Source organism: Acomys russatus, chromosome 2 (assembly GCF_903995435.1).
Source record: "Acomys russatus chromosome 2, mAcoRus1.1, whole genome shotgun sequence".
Taxonomy (NCBI): domain Eukaryota; kingdom Metazoa; phylum Chordata; class Mammalia; order Rodentia; family Muridae; genus Acomys; species Acomys russatus.
In genome coordinates this window covers 11,294,654-11,317,882 of record NC_067138.1, presented here as the reverse complement: position 1 = coordinate 11,317,882, position 23,229 = coordinate 11,294,654, and the positions used below count along the sequence as shown (strand labels likewise).

Sequence of the window (23,229 nt, the reverse complement as noted above, 5' to 3'; positions counted from 1 at the left end):
CTTTAATCCCAGCACTTGGGAAGAAGAGGCAGGTGTATCACTGTGAGTTCAAGGCCAGCCTGGTCTACAAAGCAAGTCCAGGACAGCCAAGGCTACACAGAGAAACCCTGTCTTGAAAAACCAAAACCAAACCAAAACAAACCAAAACAAACAAACAAACAAACAAAAAAAAACAAATAAATTAAAGCATTTCATAAAACAAACATATGCCCCTGAACTTTGCATTCAAAAGCAACCATGGTTGCTAAATATTCATTTTGGCTTCTTGACCAAAAAACAAAAACAAAACAACAACAACAGGTTGTCTATTAATATGATCACAGTTGCAAGCTGGCAAGCCCAAGCCTAGCAGCAATAGAAGCAGGATGTTTAAAGGCAGGGTAGCCTTCCATATGGCTTACAGGCTCTGTGATGCCTAAAGAAACTGATTAGGAGATGCTCCAGGCAGGACACTATTCCCTAGGGTTACACTGGTCCTCATTCATAGTTCTACAGTGATGCATCCTGCTCAAGGCTGAGCCAGCAAACACCAGCTCTCTTAACCTCTAACCAAGCAAACATGGTAGTGCACACCTGAAATCTTAGCATTGAGAGACCAAGGCAGGAGAGAATCTTTAGTTTGAGGCCATCCTGTAGAAAGTTCCAGGCCAACCTGAGCATACAATGAGAACTTGTCTCAAATCAACAAACTAACTCTTAGCCAGATAGCAAGTTGAAGCCCCCTTGTACTACTGTGTGAGATCCTATCTCAAAGAACAAATCAAAAACAAATACAAGGCCGGGTGTGGTGGCGCACACCTTTAATCCCAGCACTCAGGAGGCAGAGGCAAGCAGACCGCTGTGAGTTCGAGGCCAGCCTGGTCTACAAAGTGAGTCCAGGACAGCCAAGACTACACAGAGAAACCCTGTTTCGAAAACCAAAACCAAACAAAACCAACCAACCAACCAAAAAAAAAAAAAAAAACCTCATTATTAATAGTTTTTTTTTTTTTAAACCATTGAAATATACAAATAGCGGGCTGGAGAGATGGCTCAGAGGTTAGGAGCACTGACTGTTCTTCCAAGGGTCCTGAGTTCATTTCCCACAACCATCTGTAATGAGATCTGTTTCTCTCTTCTGGCAGACAGAACACTGTAAACATAATAAATAAATATTTTTTAAAAGAAATATACAAATAGCATAGTCCATGGTCATCTGCAGGCTATGTAACAAAATCTTACACAGACAGGCTTTGAAATGAGGTGTCAGGAGTCTTCTGCGAGCATCTCAGTGAGTCCGTTTGTGTCGTCGGCCATGTCTTTGGTTACCTTCGCACCACAATGGCAGGGCAGAGCTGCTGCCACAGACACTTATCGCTCTCAACACAAAAGTAGTTACTGACTGATTGGGCAACTCCATGGAAAAATACTGCTAAGCCTTGCCATGGAGAAAGATGTTTTTAATGCTGGGTTGTAGCATCCCAAGACACCTACATTTTCTGGAGTATAGGACACCATGCCTCTTGGGAAGCAGGGTCCTTGTTGTTACTGGAGGGTGACATTCAAGGCCGCCATTGGGAAACAGATAGTCATACTCCCTTGGGTATTTGAGAAATGTTTAGCTACAAATCTACTGTTTATTAGGTGCGAGTTCAGGAGGCCCCAAGGCAGCTGGGACTTATACCTAACTAGATGTCGGAAGGGTGAAAAAATGGCCCCTGAGTTCAATTCCCAGCAACCACATGGGAGCTCACTACCATCTATAATATGATCTGATGCCCTCTTCTGGCCTGCAGGTGTATATGCAGGCATAACACTGTATACATAATAATAAATTTTTAAAAATGGCCCCAGGAAACTGGGAGTTTCCATGCAGTTAGGAGACACAGCCTGGGTAAAGAGACTTGAGCGGGAGGCAAAAGATAAAATATCCATCTGTGTTCTCTTCCTGTTGTGGCAGAAGCCAAGAGAAAATGATGAAGGACTTAGAAACTGGTCACTGTGGTCCATACTCTTACAGCTTTGAGGTATAGGGCAGGATGGAGAAGGCTAGAAACTGAGCATGGCAGGCTAACAGCAGCCATCTGACACCGAGGACAGTTTGGGTGCTCAAAATGAAGACATGTAGCAATGAGGCAGATCACTGTTCTGCCTCCAGTCCTGCGGTCTTTTTATAATCTGACATGAGGTCACAAAGAACATTCATTCCACACATTCTGATCTTGGTCTCTAAATACTTTCATCTAATGTTTCCTGGAGGGGTGGCTGCCACTAGAACAGGGACAAGGCAAAAATAAGATGAATCTGTAGAACAAAGAGCTCAAAGAATGAAGGGGCCAAAGGTCAGCTTCACAGAAAGTCCATTGGCCGGGTCAGAAACACTTCAGAGAGACAGTCCGTTACCTGCGTTAATAAGCATCACAGTCACATCAAAGGTGTACAGTGGTGGTGCACACCTTTGATCCCAGCACCCGGGAGGCAGAGGCAGGTGGATCGCTGTGAGTTCCAAGCTAACCTGGCCTACAGGAAGAGTCCCAGGACAGCCAGAGCTACACAGAGAAACCCTGTTTACAAAAAACAAAAACAAAGCAGCACAGAACGAACCTTTGAGTAAAATCAGAGCCCAGCAGCAAATATAAATAAATAAACAAGTTTCCACTTGTTAGTAAGCCTTAAGGTGTACAGCTTAGAAACACCCATTGTTTATTAACCCAGTGAATGTAAAGTACTCATTAATTAACTTCATCATAAAGAAATCCATCAAACATTAACCATGTGATGAATGGCCTCATCCATAATGACACAAGTCCTGTCACCTGATGTGATGCAGTAAGGAAGACTCAGCCTTTTTATAAACTAAACTGTCCTGGCCTGCAGGACATTTTAAACCAGGGTCCACCTGAGAAAGGGGGAGCAGATTGAAGAGAAAAGAACAGAGACACACAGGGATATGAGAGCCCAGATGAAATGTCCGATCAAAGCTTTCACTTTATTGCAAGGGCGTGCACCTTATAGACTAAAGACATACCGAGTTCTTATTACAATCTGCCTCCTATAGTCCCTTAGGCAGGCAGAAAAGAAGGCATTGCCTTGAAAAGCTCTCCACCAGATTCCTTTGTGTCTCGCAGTGGGAGATAATCTAAACATCCAGGCACAACAAAGCTCCTCCAGCAAAGGATCACCATGTTAAGCAACACAAACCCCAGCAGGGGTTGACAGCTCAAAGATCAACAGGAGGACTGGCTCCTGCCCAGCTAAGCTACAGCACAGAAATATGGCCTCTGACACTAAACATATAAGAACTGTTCTGCTTTCTCTTTATGTACTATGTTTATGATTTTTTATTTTATATATATATATATTAGGGCCAACATGAGGAAGAGCACAGTTAAAGACCAGATCTGGTAAGTCTTATCTTTAGAGGATCTTCAGAGCGGTGTAGGTGCCATTGGGAGCGTTGCTTGGGGTCTGGAGGAGGAGGAGCAGCCTTGGCGTGGGAGGCGTGTATCCAAGCTGCAATTCTGTCTACTTTGAGAGCGGTGGGTGTGGTCAGGAGGACTGTATAGGGTCCCTTCCACCGAGGCTTGAGTCCTTGGGACCGGTGTTGTCAAATGTAGACTGAGTCACCAACGTAGAAAGGGTGTCCCGTCTGGTTGTGGCCAGGCTTGTAGATCTCAGCGGGGGGGGGGGGCGGCAAACTTGGGCCTGTACCACTTGTAGCCCTTTTAGGCGAGCCTGTAAATCAGTTTTGAAAGCAGAGGGCTGATAAAAAATTGAGCATGGTAGACAGAGGAGGTGGCCCTCCATATAAAATCTCGTATGGAGTTAGGTTAAGATGAGAAGGGGTGTTTCTGGCCCTAAACAGGGCCAGAGGTAGGAGGCATTTCCAGTCTTTTAAGCCAGTCTCTATGGTCAATTTAGTCAGGGTCTCTTTTAGAGTTCTATTCATTCTTTCTACCTGTCCTGAACTTTGGGGTCTATAAGCACAATGTAATTTCCAATCAGTCCCCAGGATCTTGGGCAATCCTTTATTTACCTGGGAGACGAAGGCTGGCCCATTATCTGACCTGAATACCTTAGGGAGTCCAAACTGAGGAAAGATGTCTTCTAGGATGGCCTTGGTTACTGTTTGTGCTGTTTCCCGTCGGGTTGGGAAAGCGTCTACCCATCCTGAATAAGTGTCTATGAAGACCAATAAGTATCGATAACCCGCAGCTGGGGGTTTTACCTCAGTGAAGTCCACTTTCCAGTAGGTTCCTGGTCTGTCCCCACGGACCCTGGTTCCTTCCAAGGCTTGGCTCTTGCCAGCGTTGACTCGCTGGCAGGCTTGGCAATCAGCTACAGTTTTGTCAATCAGGGCATTGGCTCCAGGGATGATGAACTCTGTTTTGTTCAGGATCTGTCGAAGCTTTTTCGATCCTAGGTGGGTCCAGTCATGCATCTGTTGGATCATGGCAGTTGCCTCTTTGGCTGGTAGCACAGTCTTGTCATTTTTGATCCACTGCTGGAGTTTTGGGTCTAATGAGGCCCCTAAGGCCTGAGCCTTGGCTTGGTCTTCCAAAGTACAGGTATATGGTTCTAATTGGCTGGTTGTCTGATTGGCTCTATCGGCCTCTAGGGCCAGTGTTAGGGCCTCCATTCGGGCGACTTGTTTTGCCACTCGGTCTACCTGTTGGTTACCCAGGGCAATGGGGTCCTGTCCTTTTTGATGCCCAGGACAGTGAATGATGGCCACCCGAGCAGGTAGGAAGAGGGCTTTTAGCAAGGCTTTAATTTTGGGCTTGTTTTTGATCTCTTTGCCCTCTGATGTTAATAAGCCCCTCTGTTCATAGATGCTCCCATGTATGTGGGTGGTGGCAAAGGCATACCGGCTGTCAGTGTAGATATTAGCCTTTTTGCCTCAAGAGAGTTCCAAGGCCTTGGTCAGGGCTAAAAGCTCAGCCTTTTGGGTAGAGGTCCCCGAGGGAAGGGCCTGGGCCCATATGACCTTCTGCCCATCCACTACCGCTGCCCCGGTCTGTCTGGTACCTGAGTCCAAATAACTGCTACCGTCCATATACCAAATGTGGTAGGCTTCTGGAAGCTCGCGGTTTTGGAGGTCCTCTCGAGTTCCATGTGTGTCAGCCAACACTTGATGACAGTCATGTGGAGTCTCTTGTCCTCGGTCTGGGGCTGGCAGCAATGTGGCAGGGTTGAGGGTAACTGGAGGGTTGAAGGTGATACTTTCAGAGTCTAGGAGTAGAGCTTGGTAGTGAGTGAGATGGGCGTTGGTGACCCATCTATCGGGGGGTGGGGGGCTGGCGTATCACTGTGTCCAATGCATGAGGCTTGACTATGGTCAGGGATTGCCCCAAGGTCAATTTGTTGGCATCTTTAACCAACAGCACAGTGGCAGCCATAATGTGCAGGCATGGAGGCCATCCGGTGGCTACGGTGTCTAATTGTTTAGATAAGTAGGCCACAGGCCGTTTCCAAGGTCCCAGAGTTTGAGCCAATGCCCCCTTGGCGATCCCTTGTTTTTCATCTACAAAGAGGGTGAATGGCTTTGTGGTGTCTGGCAATCCCAGGGCCAGAGAAGACAGGAGGGCCTTCTTTATGGCTTCAAAGGCCTGTTGCTGGGGGGCCCCCCACTGAAAAGAGTCAGTGCCCTGTGTCAGAGGGTATAAGGGGGCGGCAAGTTCAGCAAAGCCTGGTATCCATAATCTGCAGAAGCCTGCTGTCCCCAAGAACTCTCTTAACTGTCTGGGGCTCTGAGGTGGGGGAATCTTGGCCATCATGTCGATTCGACTCTTGGTGAGCCATCTTTTTCCCTCACGCAGGACATAGCCCAAATATGTTACCTCCTTTTTGCAGATCTGGGCCTTTTTGGCCGATGCACGACAGCCCTTGTTACCCAGTTCTTGGAGTAAGTGCTGGGTGGCGGTGATACAGGCCTCCTTGGTGGGAGCGGCCAATAGAAGGTCATCCACATACTGCAGGAGTGTCACCTCAGGGTTCTGGATGAGGAAGTCAGTCAAATCCTGGCGCAGGGCCTCATCAAACAGGGTTGGATAATTCTTGAAACCTTGGAGAAGGCGCGTCCAGGTCACCTGTCCTGAGAGTCCTAATTCAGGGTCCTTCCATTCGAAGGCAAAGTACAATTGGCTTTGGGGGGCCAAGGGCAGACTAAAGAAGGCATCCTTAAGGTCTAGGACAGTATACCAAGTAAAATCTGGCCTTAGAGTGCTCAGTAGATTGTATGGGTTGGGCACTATGGGATGGATGTCTATCACCCTCTTATTGACTTCTCTGAGGTCCTGCATGGGCCTATAGTCCTGTGTACCTGGTTTTTTTTACAGGCAAGAGTGGAGTATTCCAGGGGGATTGACAAGGCTTTAAGACTCCTAGTTGTAGGAATCGGTGGATATGTTTTTTAATGCCCAGCCTGGCTTCTTGACTCATTGGGTATTGTTTGATTGAGACCGGTACAGCCGAGGTTTTAAGAGTCACAATAATAGGTGGCTGTGTGTAGGCTAGTCCGACCCCTCCGGTCTCTGCCCATGCCTGAGGGAACTGCTGGAGCCATGGGTTATCTTCTGAAAGGGGCCCTTGAGGGGTGGGCTCGAACAGTCTGTACTCATCTTGCAGTTTAACAGTGAGAATTTGCACAGGTGTTCCCATGCAGTTAAGTACTTGTGCCCCCTCTTCTGAGAAGTGTATTTGGACCCCCAACTTGGTTAGCAAGTCTCTTCCTAACAGAGGATAGGGGCATTCAGGAACTACTAGGAAGGAGTGGGTCACGGTACCTGTGCCAAGGTCAACAGTCCGTTTATTAGTCCATCCGTGTAGCTTGCCCCCAGTTGCTCCTTGGACCCAGGAAGTTTTTGGTGACACTGGTCCAGCCAGCTGGATCAGGACTGAGTGTTGGGCATCAGTGTCTACCAAGAAGGTAGTACGTTGCCCCCCAACTGTAAGAGTTAGCCTGGGCTCGGGGGGGGGGGGGCTTCAGAGCCCTAACACCTTCAGTCACTATCTTCGCCTAGGGCCAAAACTGGAACCTTTTTCTGGTCTCTGGGTCTCTTAGGGCAGTCTTGGACCCAATGGCCTCTCTCCTTACAATAAACACATTGGTCCTTTTCTACCCTGGGCTGCCTCCAATCTCCCCCCTCCCTATCCTGTCCTTTAGACCTAGAATTATTGGCCACCACTGCGGCCAAGATCCAAGTTAATTCTTTGCTTCTGCATCTTTCTCAACGGTCCTCCCATTCTTCTTGCTCCCTTGCCATTCTAGCTTCCTTTTCTTCCTGTGTTTCTCTCATATTATACACCTTTTCTGCCTCCCTTACCAGATCCTGGGTGCTGAAGGTCTGAATGCCATCCAATCTCTGTAACTTTCCTTTAATATCAGGAGCTGCCTGATCTATGAAGGACGTGACTACTGTTGCCTTGTGTTCAGCTGCCGTGGGGTCAAACGGCGTATACATTTGGAATCCCTCTAACAATCTCCCCAAAAAGGCTGCAGGGCTCTCATCCTTTCCCTGAATTATGATTCTTACCTTGGCCAAATTGGTTGGGCACCTGCCTGCTCCTTTGAGGCCTGCCAACAGAGCCTGGTGATAGACACGGAGACTCTCCCTACCTGCCAGGGTTTCATAGTCCCAGTCTGGATGGGTGAGGGGGAACCTTGCGTCAATCTCATTGGGCAGGAGTGTGGGTGCGCCCCTGGGGCCAGGAACATTTTTTCTGGCTTCTAGGAGAACCCGCTGTCGTTCATCGGTCGTCAGGAGCACTTGCAGCAGCTGCTGACAATCATCCCAGGTGGGTTGGTGTGTCAGCAGAGTGGATTCTATCAGAGATGTCAGTGCCTGAGGGTCTTGGGAGAAATGGGGGTTATGGTGTTTCCAATTATAAAGGTCTGAGGCTGAAAAAGGCCAGTAAGTGATCTCTCCATTGGTTGTACGGAGAGGAAAGAGGGAAGATTGCCATTAGTCTTCAGTGGGGCCCCGGGGAGGCGGAGGCAGGGAGGAGAAGGAGGGGGTGCTGGGGTAAGAGAAGGAGGGTCAGGGGAAGGAGATGCAGTGGGTGAGACAGTGGAGGGGGTAGATGCAGAGGAGTTAGAGGGTAGAGACGAAGTTGGCAGGGTTAGAGTTTGGGGGTATGGAGGAGGGGGGTCCAGGAGGAGAAGGTCCTGGGTTGGATCAGGGGAAGGATGGGCTTCAAGAGCTGCCAAGAAATCGAATCGCAGGGAGTTGAAGTCTGGTCTTGGGTTCGGGCAAAGCAGGTGGAGTTGCTTATCAAGTTAGACCATATGGACATTAGGACATCTGGCGTTGGGAGACCTCTTGCAGGGACTTGGGTGTGGGTCCCTCGGGCAGTTACTGGAAACCGTATGGGACCTCTGATATTTGGGAGCTCGCATGTAGCTATTCTGGGAACTAGGGTGGAACTCCTGAGGCTAGCAGTAACGAGAACTGGGAGAAGCCTCTGGGTAGGCAGGGCAAACAAGCATCTTATATTTTATAATTTTACAGTTTCTCAGTCTTTTCAACTATCCTGAAGAAAAAAAGTCCTCCACCTCACAAACACACATGCTTTGTGACAATTATGCCCATGGACATGCATTCCTGATGAGATGAAGCAATGTGTTACCTTTCCCTACCCGACTCCCCTAGAAAGCTAGACAGGAAGAACAAAAACAACAACAACAAAAACCCAAAAGGTTGAGTATGTAGAGATTACGAACCTGACCCCTCTCTTCTGACCAATAAAAGCAAGATTATCTGGGCAGGAGGAATAAAAAAGACCTTGATATTCCATCCTTTGAGTTACAAGGGGGACAACTGGGAGAGGGAAGAGTTGCAGTGGGCTGAACTAGGAAGGGCTTGAGATCACTGGACGTCTAGTCCACTTAGTTTTTGTACTGGAAGGGCTCGTTGCCAGTCTCGTTGAGAAGACGCGTGCGCACGATGGCTTATGTCATGGCAAAGGAGTCACAACTGGCAGAAGGGCGGTGGTCTTCAAAGTAACCCCTCTTCTCCTGGCCGACAGTGTGGGGAATACGGATGCTGGCATTGCGCTTGGCAACCCCAGCAGAAAAGTCATCGATGTTGGTTGGAGATTTCGTAGAATCCAATTAGAGTCTGGATGTTGTCCAGGCCCCCCAGTTGGGATCGAAGGCACGAATATGATACTGGTGTCTCTTGCTTAGTTTCTCAATGGCTTCCTCAATATACTTGAAACCATTCTCCTCACGCATGGCCTTGGTGCTAAAGTTTGTATGGCAGCCCGCACCATTCCAGTTCCCCGGAATGGGCTTGGGGGTGTGTGTCAAAGATTGCTATCACCCCGAAGTGTTCACACACACGATGCAAGATGAAGCGGGACACCCAGGAATGATCTCCCATGCAGATTGCTTCCCACTATCCTATTTGGAATTCCAACTGAGCGGGCATGACCTCAGCATTTCCCTGTGATCTTGACTCCTGCATACAAGCAGGCTCTGTAGAGAACCTCCACAGTATCTCTGCTGTAGGCTTTGTCTGTTCCTACTCCACAGTAATATGGACCTTGGGGCCCAGGGAAGCCATTGGAAGGCCAACCAAAAGGATGCTCATCTGTTCCCATGAGAGTATATTCCTGTTCCATTCCAAACCAGGGGTGCTGGTTGCTCCCCATGTCCATTATCCGCTTGCAGGTGTGCTTTAGATTGGCCTCTGCAGGCTTCCGGTTATACTTGAAAACTTCACAGAGCACCAGCTTGTTGGGTTCTTTGCGGAAAGGGGTCCCGAATGTGGTGACAGGGCTGAGATACGTGTCACTGTTGGAACCTTCAGACTGAAAGGTGCTAGAGCCGTCAAAATCCCACCCAGTCACTCTTCTACACACTTGGGCCCACAGTCCAGGGTGCAGGTCGTGCAGTGCAGTCCTTCCTCGGTACCATTAACCCAGACATGGATGGCTTGGACTCTCTCATCCTGAGGCAGGGACATGAGCATTTGTTGGATGCCTTTGTTCAAGTGGGAACTTGCTGAGGTGGCCATAGTGGAAGGGGTTCTGTGCGGTGGCCAGTGAGATGATGGGCATGTGGGCAGGCCCAAGAACGAGGTGAAGCACAGACTCTGAGGAGAACGGTGTGGTGGTCAGACACTACACTCTATTCCCATGCTCGGCTCTGCCATGTTTATGATTAAAAAAAAAAAAAAAAAAAAAAAATATATAATATATATATATATATATAATATATATATATATATATATATATATATATATAATGTATACATTGCTCTGCCTGCTTGTACCCCTGCAGGCCAGAAGAGGGCATTAGATCACATTATAGATGGTTGTGAGCGACCATGTGTTCGCTGGGAATTGAACTCAGGACCTCTGGAAGAGGAGTCAGTGCTCCTAACTGCTGAGCCCCATGTTTCTCCAGCCCCATGTTTATGGTTTTTAAGGCTCGAAAATAACAGGGATGAAGCCTAAAGTCCTAGTCATTAATGATTAAGATCTTATAAACAATCAAATTCTTTAACCTGCTCAAAAATATAGTTTTAGTCATGCTAGGAACCAATGTGACTGATTACAAGATTGGGCTTTATTTAATGCCCTATACTTATTTTCAAGGTCAAATACGAAATAAGATCATAACATTGTTTTATGTTTGCAAGGTGTAATTTAGAGCAGATAACTAAAGGTAGACAAAGATTGCTTAACTCAAATATGCCAGTTGTTGAAGGATTATTAATATTTAGTACTCAATTATTATTTTAGTGAAATCAGCAGTTACTCCTTAACCAGCTTTATACCCAAATAACCATACAGAGAGACCAGGATCTATTTAACCAGCCTATAGCACAATACTGCGCAATAATTATTCCATCCTAATCCTCAATGCTAGTATAGTTTCCTCCCATTCTGATTTCCTGCTTTATACTTGCTTTTCACTCATGCCCTAGGTCCAGCTCACTCCTCCCGATGCTTCCTGGTCTTCTCCACATGGCTCCATTCATTTCCTCCTTCTCTTTTATCCTCCTATCTCTGGATCAGGATGTCCCGCCCTATTCTCTGTTATTGCTCATCATTGGCTAGTTCATTTTATTAGCAACACAGTGAACAAATGGTGATATGTTTACACAAACTGGAAACAGGAGATACTTAGAATAAACATCACAATGCAATGTCTGTATTAATCCAGATAGAGGGGTAGAGAAATCAGCATTTGAATGAACAAGGGTAAACTGAGCACAGTCCACAAGAGCATTAAGCCAACAGCTAGCCTTCAAGCTTGTCAGAGGTCTACCGACTATGGCATTGAACATGTGTAAGTTTATTATGAAAAACAGAGATTTCCAAATCCTAGCAGTTGTTCCCCAAGGTCTCCAAGAAGATTTCGGTACAACAACAGATTACTTCAAGCCTGGATTGTGGTATGTTAACCACTGGGCAATACAGCCCCCAACGCCCTACCCTCTGCTAGGGCCAGGCATGAACTGTGGACAAACTGGACATCCAGAGAGTTGTTGTCTCATGTTGCTGAAAGTGAGGTGAGGTCACTCTCTCACATGTTCTCCTTCCACAGAAAAAACCCACAGATTTTCTACACCTGATGACCAGACTGTCTGCACATGTTGACATGGAGACCTGGGACAACTGTCTAGGTAGTGGACAATGACTGACCAGTCACCTCTGTCATTTTGGTTGATACATAGATTCATTTAGATTACAGTTTATCCTTCTCAGGTCTCTGATCACATTGATGGCTAAGCTAATGGTAGCTTGATAGAGAACAGGCAATTAGTTCCTTAGCCCAAAGTAATCCCCCATGTTAGTTCATTAGTCACGTCATTAGCTAGTTAAAAGCACTAGCTGCTAGATCGCTTATTTAAAAGGCAGAAAGGTTTGCCTTACTCACAGACCTCATGTTAAAGACCCAGAGGCTTCAGGTGCCTTCTCAGTCCTCTTTCATGTGCAGGGGACCAGGCCCTGAGCTTCACTCCTAGAGCTGCTGCTGTCAGGTCTAGATACCTTATAACCACACCCAAAAAGCAGCTCTCAGATACAACTTAAGATTTATTTATTTATTATGTATGCAATGCTCTGCCTGCATTAGGACTGCAGGCCAGAAGACGGCACCAGATCTCATCGTAGATGGTTGTGAGCCACCATGTGGTTGCTGGGAATTGAACTCAGAACCTCTGGAAGAGCAGACAGTGCCTTTAACCACTGAGCCATCTCTCCAGCCCCATTTTTACCATTCTTTTAGCTAAAGGAGAGTGACTGCTTGCACCAATTTTATCTGTGTCTCATGTTAAATAACTAGATAAGGATGCAGAAGTTTAAAATAAAGGGAAAGCTTTTAAGAAATAAGAAAGTATTTGAGGGTTTAAGAAGGTGTTTTAAGGTTGGTAAATGTAAGTTATGAAGGTCAGACGGTCTAAAGGGATGTTTTATTTTTTTCTATTTTGCTGCTGCTGCTTTTAGAGCTTTGGTATTAATCACTGGAGCTCTCTAATTTGTTAATCTAACTCTGGTAAAAACAAAACAAAACAAAACATTCCACTACACAATCCACTATCATGGTTCCAAGCTTAAGCTTTTAAATTTCCTTTGGCTTTTCTTTTAAATATATACTTAAAATGTTTCTCATTGTGCTAGGCTTATATACATCCTGTATCCTAACTATTCTAAACAGAGGGACTCTTTTATGTCTGCTACCTCTTTCTGTAATGTGTATTTCACTGCAAATTGCAAACACTGGTGATGCTAACATGTCTCAAGTTTATCTCCTTTTGTAAACTTAAAAGGACTCTTGCAAACTATAGGAAATCCACCTCTCAGGTCAAATGGAACCCGGATAAGTACTGCCCATCAGCAGCTAAGTCTCCCACCATTGCCTGTTTCAGAGGGAGGCATTCCTTTCTCTCTCCCTGATGGCCACCTCCTGCACCCAACACTGGCCGATTGGTGAGTTTCTCCTTCTTTCTAGTCAGCATAAATGCTTCCCTTTGTCTGAGACTGCTGGCACCTCTCTGGTTGACTGGGGAGTGGAGGTACCCCAACCTCAGTCTTGACAACTACTGCTGGTCTTCCTGGTGATCTTCAGTTAGGATCCTCTCCTGCACAGTACCCACCACCCCACTGCTAAAACCCTAGCACTAGGTAAACTGGGTCTCCAGGCTAGGCCTGTTCCTATTCGGCCTATGCTCTTGATCTCTGCCCAGCACTGACAAGTTGCTGGAACAGATTGCACCAATTTTTGACTTAAACTTTGCTCTGAGGATTCCCGGGCGGGTCCTGACTCTGCCTCCCCATGGGAACAGTCCATTTGCTGGTTGCCTTCTGGAGAATTTAAAATCCCTATCCCACATTAAAGGCTGCTATGCTTACATGCCTCTGCAACCAAACTTGGATAGATCCAAAGCAAGACCATTTAATTCCTGCCAGCAATCAGGCAAGTGGAAGGCGTCTCCTTGTTTAAACCTTTTCTCTTCTTTGCTCTCCGAAAAGTTTCAAATGTACACCTAAAAGAATTTTTCTCCATAACCTACTTACCTTTGTCTTCTGCCCACATATATGTTCCAGTATCCTGCCAGATTTCCTACATCCAAGACAAGCACCAAAACAGCTGCCCAAAGGCGCTCCAATCCAACCGCACAGCTGGACCTGCATTGTCCCTCCCAGCTGCAGATGTTCTCAGGCGCTGGACAGCAAATCCAGCAGCCTGTGTCCTCTTAGACATGGGATCTTAATGTTCTTTACAGCTCTTTACCAGCCCATCCCAGACTTGTATTTCGAATTTCCACCCTTACAGTGTGTGTGTGTGTGTGTGTGTGTGTGTGTGTGTGTGTGTGTCTGTTTGTCTGTCTGTGTCTGTGTGTGAATATAACAATAACAGCTAAAGAAAAAGAAGTGATGGTTTCAAGAGGGAACAGGGGTCGGGGAGTATGGGAGGAAAAGGGGGTTAGGGAAATGATGAAATTATATTTAGTTTAAAAAGAAAAGGAAAGTATAATGTGGTTAGGTTCCTGGCCTGTCTCTTAATCTTTTCTAGAAAGAGCCAGATGCTCTCATCTTCAATGTTCCCATTTTTATTGCTTCTGACAAATGCTTGTTTGGCTTTCATCAAGTTATAAATATCAATTTCATGTAGCAGGTTTCCTCATTTATCTCCCCTGGAGTCCATTTTGCAGAGAGTTTATATTGAAAGAAATGCCAGCTCATAGCACTCTCCAACCCAGGATGTGTATAAAGACATTACTAAAAAGCTATGTTTTTTACATTTACATCATTTGTTTGCTTTTTAAAACCAGATATAATTCTATAGTCTAGGCTATCCTGTAACTCACTATAAAGTCCAGGCTGGCCTCAAACTTGCAGCAATTCTTCTACGTCAGTTTTTGAGACACAATTTCCTGCTCAGGGATTTGTCTGGACTGCCTGACCCACAAGCCCAGGGCTCCCCCTGACTCTGTCTCCCAGCTCTGGGGTTACAGGTGTGCAGGCATGGACCTCAGCATCTGGCAGTGGCAGCTGCTTCTTCTTCTCCTCCTCCTCCTTCTTCTTCTTGTGTGGGTGGTGAGGGCCAAAGTCAGGTGCAAAGCACCATCTCTCCAGCCTTCCCTGACTTTTTTGAGATGGGATCCATCCTCCCCCACCTTGGCCCAACAGCTTTGGTCTGTAACCCAACACTCAGGGGGTTACAACAGGAGGATTGTGAGTTTGAGATTAGCCTGGCCTACAAATCGCAAATTGAAAAAAAGGGAGAGAAAGCTCAAAGAGCCACAGAACAGAAAAATTTTGAAAGTCATGTACCTCTCTGGGCGATTTTGTTTGTTTGCTTGTTTTGCTGGATCGTGGGTTTTGGTTTTGTTGTGTTTTGAGATAGGGCCTCACCACATAGACCATGTTCTCTCAAATCCACAGAGTTCTGTCCATCCCTGTCCCTTGAGTGTTGGGCTTAAAGGTCTGAATCACCCACCACTGCCAGCCCCACCAGCCATAGATCTTGTAAGAGACTTTTATGTACAATTCACTTAAAAAAAAAAAAAAGCAACAACTAATGCTTGTATGTGAAAGGTCTATATGGAAAAATCTAGAGACGGAGCAGTAACCAGCAAAAAACGAGAGAGGCACTCAGGAGGCAGAGGCAGGCGATCTCTGAGTTCTACAGTGAATTCAGGACCACCAGACCTACACAGAGAAACCCTGTCTCGAAAAACCAAACCAACCAAACAAAAGAACAAAATAAAATGTCACAGTGAAGGCCAATTTTTTAAATGCCAACTAAAATTAATAAACAGAAAAAGAAGTAGTAGTTTACCTTTCTCTGATCGCTGAGATTAAAGGCATGCGCCACCACCCCCAGCCTCTGACCGCTATTATATATATGTATATTTGTTTGTTTTCCGAGACATGGTTTCTCTGTGTAGCCTTTGCTGTCCTGGACTTGCTTTGTAGACCAGGCTGGCCTTGAACTCACAGTGATCTGCCTGCCTCTGCCTCCTAAGTTCTGGGTTTAAAAAAGGTGTGCCCCACCATGCCTAGCTGACATAATAATATTTTCATCAAAAATTTATATACTGTATTTTAATTTGTACTCAGCTTAAAATATTCTCAATATCCCTGTGAGCTCTTCGTGTTTTTTTTTTTTTTTTTGGTTTTTTTTTTTTTTTTTTTTTTTTTTTTTTTTTTTTTTTTTTTTGGTGTTTTTGGTTTTTTTACAACAGTAGTACTTGGTTTCCAGGCATTTAGGAAATTTTCTGGAGTTTTGTTTTGTTTTGCTACTGCGTCTCGCTGATCACTCTGTAATGCAGAGCAGCCTTTAACTCACAGTGATCCTCCTGTTTCAGCTGGGCTCTTGTCCTATGTCTCTGCTGGTCTGTGAGGTCTCACCGCACCAACCTTACAGTCATCGGAGGAAGCCTTTGCTGTGGTAAATCTTACAAAACCCATGCCTTAGAGTGTGAAGCACACACTTTCAGTAAGACATGAGCCAGGCGATGGTGGCCCAGGCCAGCACTTGCTGGTGGCAGAGGCAGGTGAATCTATGTGAGTTTGAGGCCAGCCTGGTCTAAAGACTGAGTTCCAGGACAGCCAGGACTACACAGCAAAACCCTGTCTCAAAATCACTCCCTTCCACCCCCCCCCCCCCCCCCCCCCCCCCCAAAAAAAAAAAAAAAAAAAAAAAAAAAAAGAGAGAGAGAGACAGAGAGAAAGAAAGAAGCAAATGAGACTCCATGCATTTGACCTTAAGTTATGACCTAAGAGTTACTTTATGTATTTTTATTGTGGTGTTGAGAAGTAAAGCCACAGCCTAGCCCACGCTCAGCACACTATCATGAGCTCACATTTTACAACATGAAAACAATATATGTCTGTTCCTAGACTGCTGGTGTTTTAAAAATGTGTGGCCGGATGTGGTGGAACACACCTGTAATCCCAGCACTGAAGGAGGCTGAGGCAGGAGGATTGTCTTGAGTTTGAGACTAGTGCTTTGTAAAGTCCACGGAAGCCTGGGCTACACCAAAGGCCCTGACACAAAAAAGAAGAGGAAGAGGAGGAGGAAAAGGAAGAGACAGAGAAAGTAGGAAGGGAGGAGGGAAGGAAGGAAAAGAAAAATTAGATTAAAAATTTCCCCTTAGAGGAGTCCCATGATTTTGCATGCTGAACTGCTAATTAAGATGGCTACCTTGAGCTGGGCCTACACAGAGAAACCTTGTCTCGAAAAACCAAACCAAATCAGGACTTGGGAGATGCAGAGGCAGGTGGATCTCTGTGAGTTTGAGACCACTCTAGTCTACAAAGTGATTCTAATATAGCCAGGGCTACACAGAGAAACCCTGTCTCAGAAAAAGAAATGGTTACCTTGGTAACAGCTGTATCAAATGATAGCATTTACAGTTGTGACCTATGGAGAACTGTCTTAAAGTAACTCAGCAGCAATGAGTAAAAGCTACTATAATTTTTATATATCAAATAAAAATCATCTGTCAAGGGACTGGGGAAATGGCTTACCAGGTAAAGACCTTGCCAGGCAGGTAGGTATGACAACTCATCTGGATCCTCCTCAACACCCTCATAAAAGCTAGGCAGATGTAGCAGCTGCTGTCATCCCAGCAGTACTTGGGAGACAGAGGGTAGGCCCCTGAGATGAGCAGGCTGCTTAAACTACCTAGAATTGATGAGTTCTTGTTGGGGGGCAGTCTTGTGCAAGGTGTACTCAGATGCTGATTTCTGTGCCCAGAGATCTGGTTGCAGTCTGGATGTGGGCGTTCTCATATCTCTGAAGAATCCCCTGTCTCAGCCAGGCAATGGTGACGTACACCTATAATCCCAGCACTCTTGGAGGCAGAGGCAGGTGGATCTCTGTGAGTTCGAGGCCAGCCTGGTCTACAAAGCAAGTCCAGGACAGCCAGAGTTACACAGAAAAGCCCTGCCATGAAAAACCAAAAAAAAGGGGGGTAGGGGGAGAAAGAACAAAAACTCCTGTTTCTGTCTCAGTGTTGCTTACAAACTGTTCTCCACCATCTCTAATTGGTTAATAAAGAGCTGATCAGCCTATAGCTTGCCAGAGAGGACAGGAGGTGAGACTTTCATTCCTAGTCAGGGGGTCTCAGATAGGGACCAGAAAAAAAGGAGAGAGAGAGAGAGAGAGAGAGAGAGAGAGAGAGAGAGAGAGAGAAGGAGAGGGAGGGAGAGAGAGGGAGAGAGAGAGAGGGAGGCCATGAGGACAGGAAGAAGGAGCAGAAGCAGAAAGTGACTAAGATGGCAAGTGCATAGGGCCCATGGCTGGAAGTAGCGAGGCTAACATGATCAACATCTGCCCAGCTGTAGCGCTCTGAATCTTATTAATAAATCTGCTAGGTCTCTGTGTCATTGTTTGGGAGCTAACACAGGAATAGAAAAAAACAACATTGCTATATTTTTACACGTTCTAGTTTCAGTGAGAGATCCTACCCTAAAAATAAAGTGATAGCAACGAAGGAAGGACACCCGAAGTCAACTCAGGCCTGCACAGGCATGCACACGTGTCCACATGAACCTGCATGCACACATGGCAACACGCATGCACACCACACACACATACACAGGCCAAATATTTCCTATCAAGCATGAATATTTTCAAAACTGTCAACATGAAAGAGACTGTACAATTATCCTCTGACTACAGTTGACTGGGCTTCTCTTGTAAAGTGTGTGGTGACACCTTCAGATTTTGTAAAGATTTATTTTTATATGCACTGATGTTCTGCCTGTGTGTCTGTGTGAGGGTGCCAGCTCCTCTAGAAGTAGAGTTACAGTTGTAAGCTGCCACATGGGTGCTGGGAATTGAACCTGGGCCCTCTGGAAAAACAGCAGTGCTCCTAACCACTGAACCAACTCGCCGCCAGCCCATGTCTAGATTTTTACCCTGAATAACAGAATAAAGGAGGCTGGTGGTGCTGACGAGTACAATGCAAACTTCTAGAAGTGCATTCTCAACTAAGAGGGCATTTCTGGGGCCAGTGAGATGGCCCAATGGGTAAAGGTGCTTACTGCCAAGCCTGGAGTTTAAACCCCAGGACCCATAGTGCGAATTAGGCGGGGTGCTCTGGAGAGACAACACCAGTCAAATGTGGATTACAACTAAGGGGGATTCGTTACAACGGCTCCCCTGCTCTGGGCTAGGGAGTCCTTGACCATCCCGCTGTGCTCCTGAAGGTTGGACAGTTTGTGGAAAACTGTTGTTCTGGCAATGTGATGGAGGGCCGCATTAGATAACTCAAGAGCCATCAAAGGCAGGTAGGCGACAAGCTTGTTCTCAGATCTCCTGTGTCTGAGCCACCAGTTGGAAGATGCCACACACTATGAGGGTGGCTCTACCCCTCAGCTAAACCTCTCTGTGCATCTCAAACGTCAAAACACTATTCCAAGAATACGGCCTTGCGTTCCAAAATCAATTTCGTGTGTGTCTTTGTCTCTGTGTGGGTGTGCGTTTCCTTCCTTTTAGACGAGAGTCTCTGTCACCCAGGCTGATTTTAAGCTGCTGAGCATTTGATCGGGAGCGTGTTTTTCCAGCCCAAATCACGTTGTGCCTTCCTAGCACCTCTACCTAGGGCTCCCTACGCGCGGTTCAGCACAAACCCACGAACGAACTGCGCCCCCTGGTGCTCGGGAGCCGTTGGTGCCGCAAATCGAAGCCACAAGCCGCACTGCAGGCCCACACCTGTCTGTCTTCTGGCAGTGGAGTAGGTGTCCTCCTTGTTTTAGGCGGGCATGAAGGTGATCCTTGCAGAGGGCCAGAAGGCTGGCTGCTGTTGACAGCTCCTTTTCTTTCCCCCATTAATCCATCCCCTTAAAACCTCTCTCCTCCTTTCCAGTCTGCCCTGACTCTTCTTCCTTTTCCCTGAGGCCCTCCCATATGCCCTTTATGACACCCAACACACAGTGGTAAGTCTTCCTTGTTTGAAAAAAAAAAAAAAGGAAAAAGAAAATCAAGTTCCTCACGTTACAGCCACCCGATGCTCTGCCCTGGCTATGATCTGGTTTCATCTGGCAACGCTGAGAACTAAACCCAGGGCCTCACTCACGGTAGGCAAGCGTTTTACTTTCTATTTAAAATGTGCTTGTTGGTTTGGAGTGAGTGGTGTGGCTACAGGTACACTGAGATTAAGGCCAGAGGAGGGCGTCTGGGGTCCTGCTCCGGCTTTCTGCCTCTCTCCCTTCCTACAGCCAGTGTCTCTCCCTGAACCTGGGTGTGCAGAGGCTGCGCTTTCCACCCTCCCCACACCAGGCTTTGTTTCTTTTTTCTTTCTTTTCTCTTGTCTTTTTTTATGTGTGAGTGACTGCATGTGTGTAGGTGTGTGAGCGGGTTCTTTCAGCCCTCTCTAATCCTATGTACCTATGTATCTCACCCACAGATACACTTGGGCCTGTGAAGTGGACTATTCTGGGTTTTCCATATGCCTGAGATTATAGAAAATGTGGTCTTGTGTGAAGGCTTGCTTCACTAACAGCGTGCTTGTGTTTTAGAGTATATGAGAACTCCATTCAGTTTTATTGCAAAATAAAAACCTGTTGTATGGACGTGCCATGTTTTCTTTATTCACCAGCTGATGAGCATCTGGGCTGCTTCCGTTGTACTTTGGGATGGTTATAAGCAATGCTGCCGTGGCTTCGTTTCACCTGTTGGGGCAGCTCTGGGGACTGAACCCATGGCTTTGCATATGCTAGGTAAATGATGTTTTCCCTCTAAGTTACACCCTCAGCCCCATATAGGAGTTTTTGTGTGGTCTAATGTTTACGTTGCTCTTGGGTAAATATCTAGGAATGCAAAAGTGGGCTATGGACTGTGAAGATGGCTTAGTGTTAGAGTGCTTGCTTGTCTGGCTCACAGAACCTTCGTTTCAATCTCCAGTACGACAAAGGTAGAGGAAGAGTGAAGGAGAGAACATCCTAATCTACGTTCAGCTGAAAGCCAGGTGTGACTGACAAGGTGGAGGTGTCTTTCCCTGATGCGAGCTAAGTACATCATTATCAGGATTATGACCCAGAGCTCTTTAACAGTCTTTGGGGGCTGGAGAGACAGTTCAGAGGTTAAGAGCACTGTCTGCTCTTCCAAAGGTCCTGAGTTCAACTCCCAGCAACCACATGGTGGCTCACAACCACCTATAATGAGATCTGGTGCCCTCTTCTGGCATTCTGGAATGCAGGCACACATGCGGGCAGAATACTGTATAAATAATAAATAAATTAATCTTTAAAAAACCAAACAGACTCAGTCTTGATCTTTCAAGATCTGAAGCCCCAGCCTTGATCCTTTATCCATTGCCTCATGGCGTGTCCTGTGCTCTTCTCTCTTGGAAGCTCTCAGCCTGTCCACCAGCACACATACCTTCACTTTCATCTGAAGTCTCTTTTTCTGCTCAACCTATTCACATGTAGGACTGTAGGAATCCAAAGCCTTCCCAGTAGACCAAGTGGCCATCGCTGTCATATGATTTGCAAAGTTTTATGTTTTTAAAGCCACAATATCCAACCAAGTGTAGAGAATTGAGCCTTTCTTTGACATTCGGTCCCCACAGCAAAGCCGGGGCATCTGAAGGGACACAGCACCCTCCCCTGTGTGGAAGGGCTTGTATTCCAGTTGGGAGGAAAATGAAAACTGCAACTCAACATGCCCACGTGTAGCTGGGGAGGTGGCTCGGTGGAATGCCTGCCTGGCATAGGTGAAGCCTGCGTTTGATTACTAGTACTGAATTAAAAACAAAACAAAACAAAAAACCAGAATAACAAACAAGCAAGTGTTCAGATACCTCAAGCGATATGCTGTCTGTCTACGGAGAAGAGACAGCCAGTCTCCAAGTTGTGACAAAGACAAGGAAGAGTGCATGTCCGGAGACTAGAGAAAGCAGGGAGCCTGACAAGGAAGCCCCCAAGCCCTGATGCTCAGGTTCCCCCATCTCCCCAGTGGGGCCCCCTGTCCTTCTAACCTACAACTCACAGGGGTTGTGTTGGGCTTTTCATTGTTGGGCCAAAATACTGCTTGACGAAGGAAGGATTTGTGGGGTTCCTTGTTGTAGGGATTAGGGTCCATCCTGGCAAGAAGGACCTTGCAGAGATGACCACAGTGTAGTTGCCCTGGATTACAGGGGGGAGAGAGAGAGAATGCCTGTCTTCTGGACTTTCTCCTCTTCCACATTTATTCCACATGAACCCCAAGACAGCCAAGGCTACACAGAGAAACCCTGTCTCAAAAAAAAAAAAAAAAAAAAAAAAAAAAAAAAAAAAAAAAAGAAAGAAAGAAAGGAAGGAAGGAAATGATAGGGCTTGGCGTCACATCTTCACTCATACATGCTATGAATTGTTTTAATGTTCCCCTTTCTCCTCCACTCAGCTAGTCCCAGCTTCTGCTTTCTTCTTACTTGTACCCCTCACGCACTTTCACATCCCTCCATTTCCCACTCTATTACGATCTCTATCTCCCCCTCTCCTGTTTCCCCTTCTAGTTTTATGCAAACACAAACATATATTAATGCATAGACATTTTTGTGCACACACACAAATTTAAATCTCTGTTCTGTGTATGAGAAAAGACACATTACTTCTGAGCCTGGCTTATTCTGATTTAACATAAGGATTTCCGATGGCATCGATTTTCCTGCAAGTATCATGATTTCATTTTTCTTTACGGCTGCATAAAAATTGTGGCTGTTAGCTGTTTCCTGACCTCTGTGGAGTATAACCACTTCTTCGCCACAGAGATGTTCTTAATCAAGCCTCCTGCCCGCAGCCCTCCCCTTTTGCCAATATTTAGTGTCCTGGAAATCTGTAAGGCGACGACGTCTGCCTTCCAGCCGCCCCGCCCGGGAACTAGTGGCGCCTCAGCGCCCCCTGCCGGCAGAGTCTCAGAAGTCTCCTTCCAGGCTGCTCAGCTTTATCGTAAACACATTAATCTTGTTTCAACTGGGGCCATGCTCCACAGTACTGTGTTCTGTTCTTGCTCTGAGATCCAGAGTAAGGAAATTCAGAATCTTTAGCTGGATGCCTTGGTTGAGGCCAGTAATCCCATTACTAAGGAGATGTAGGCAGGAGGATGAAGAGTTCAAGGCAAGCCTGGGCTACATAGCCAGGTCCTACCACAAACAAACAAGAACACGGAGTCCCACATCATTTTTCTTTGGAGAGAGACCTACGAAGAGATATCTGCTTTCCTTCCGGTCCTCTTCCCCTTTTATCTCCTTCAGGGCTCACTTGAGAGTACCAACGACACCGATATTGATGTTTAGAGCAGGTTCCAAACAGATGAAAAAGGCGAGAGACCAGTTGAGAGACAAATCTAGGATACTATAACCTGGAGAATTCCTCAGAACGGCTACACTTGCGGTAAGGGAAGTAGCAGGAATAGAGGGAAAGGAGAAACTTGGAGACAGTTCGGTAAACTGTAAGACCGCTCGCAGGACTTAGAAGCAGTAGAGTAGTTTTTGTGCTGGAGAGCAAGCCCAGAGGCCAAGCACGCACAAAATAATGGCACTCCCTCCCACCCCCTCAACCCCCAGGCGTGGTTTTATTTCTGAAAATTTATTTTTATTTCTACATTTTTAAAAGGATGTTGGGGGAGGGGACACAGCCTCATCTTATTCTTCAGAAATCTCATTATTTCCCTTTTTAAATAGGTCTTTCATTGGCCGGAGCACTCCCATCCCCTAGACTGACTGATTTGCAGGCCCAAGGGATCATCCTGTCTCCACCTTCCTAGTGCTGGGTTCACAATGTCACTATGCCTGCCATTTT

The 23,229-nt window shown here is 46.4% G+C and overlaps 1 pseudogene; it reads right to left on the bottom strand.

The window, feature by feature from the left end:
- Positions 1-8,866: 8,866 nt before the first annotated feature.
- LOC127206520 (glutamine synthetase-like) lies at positions 8,867-9,998 on the bottom strand (annotated as a pseudogene).
- Positions 9,999-23,229: the final 13,231 nt, after the last annotated feature.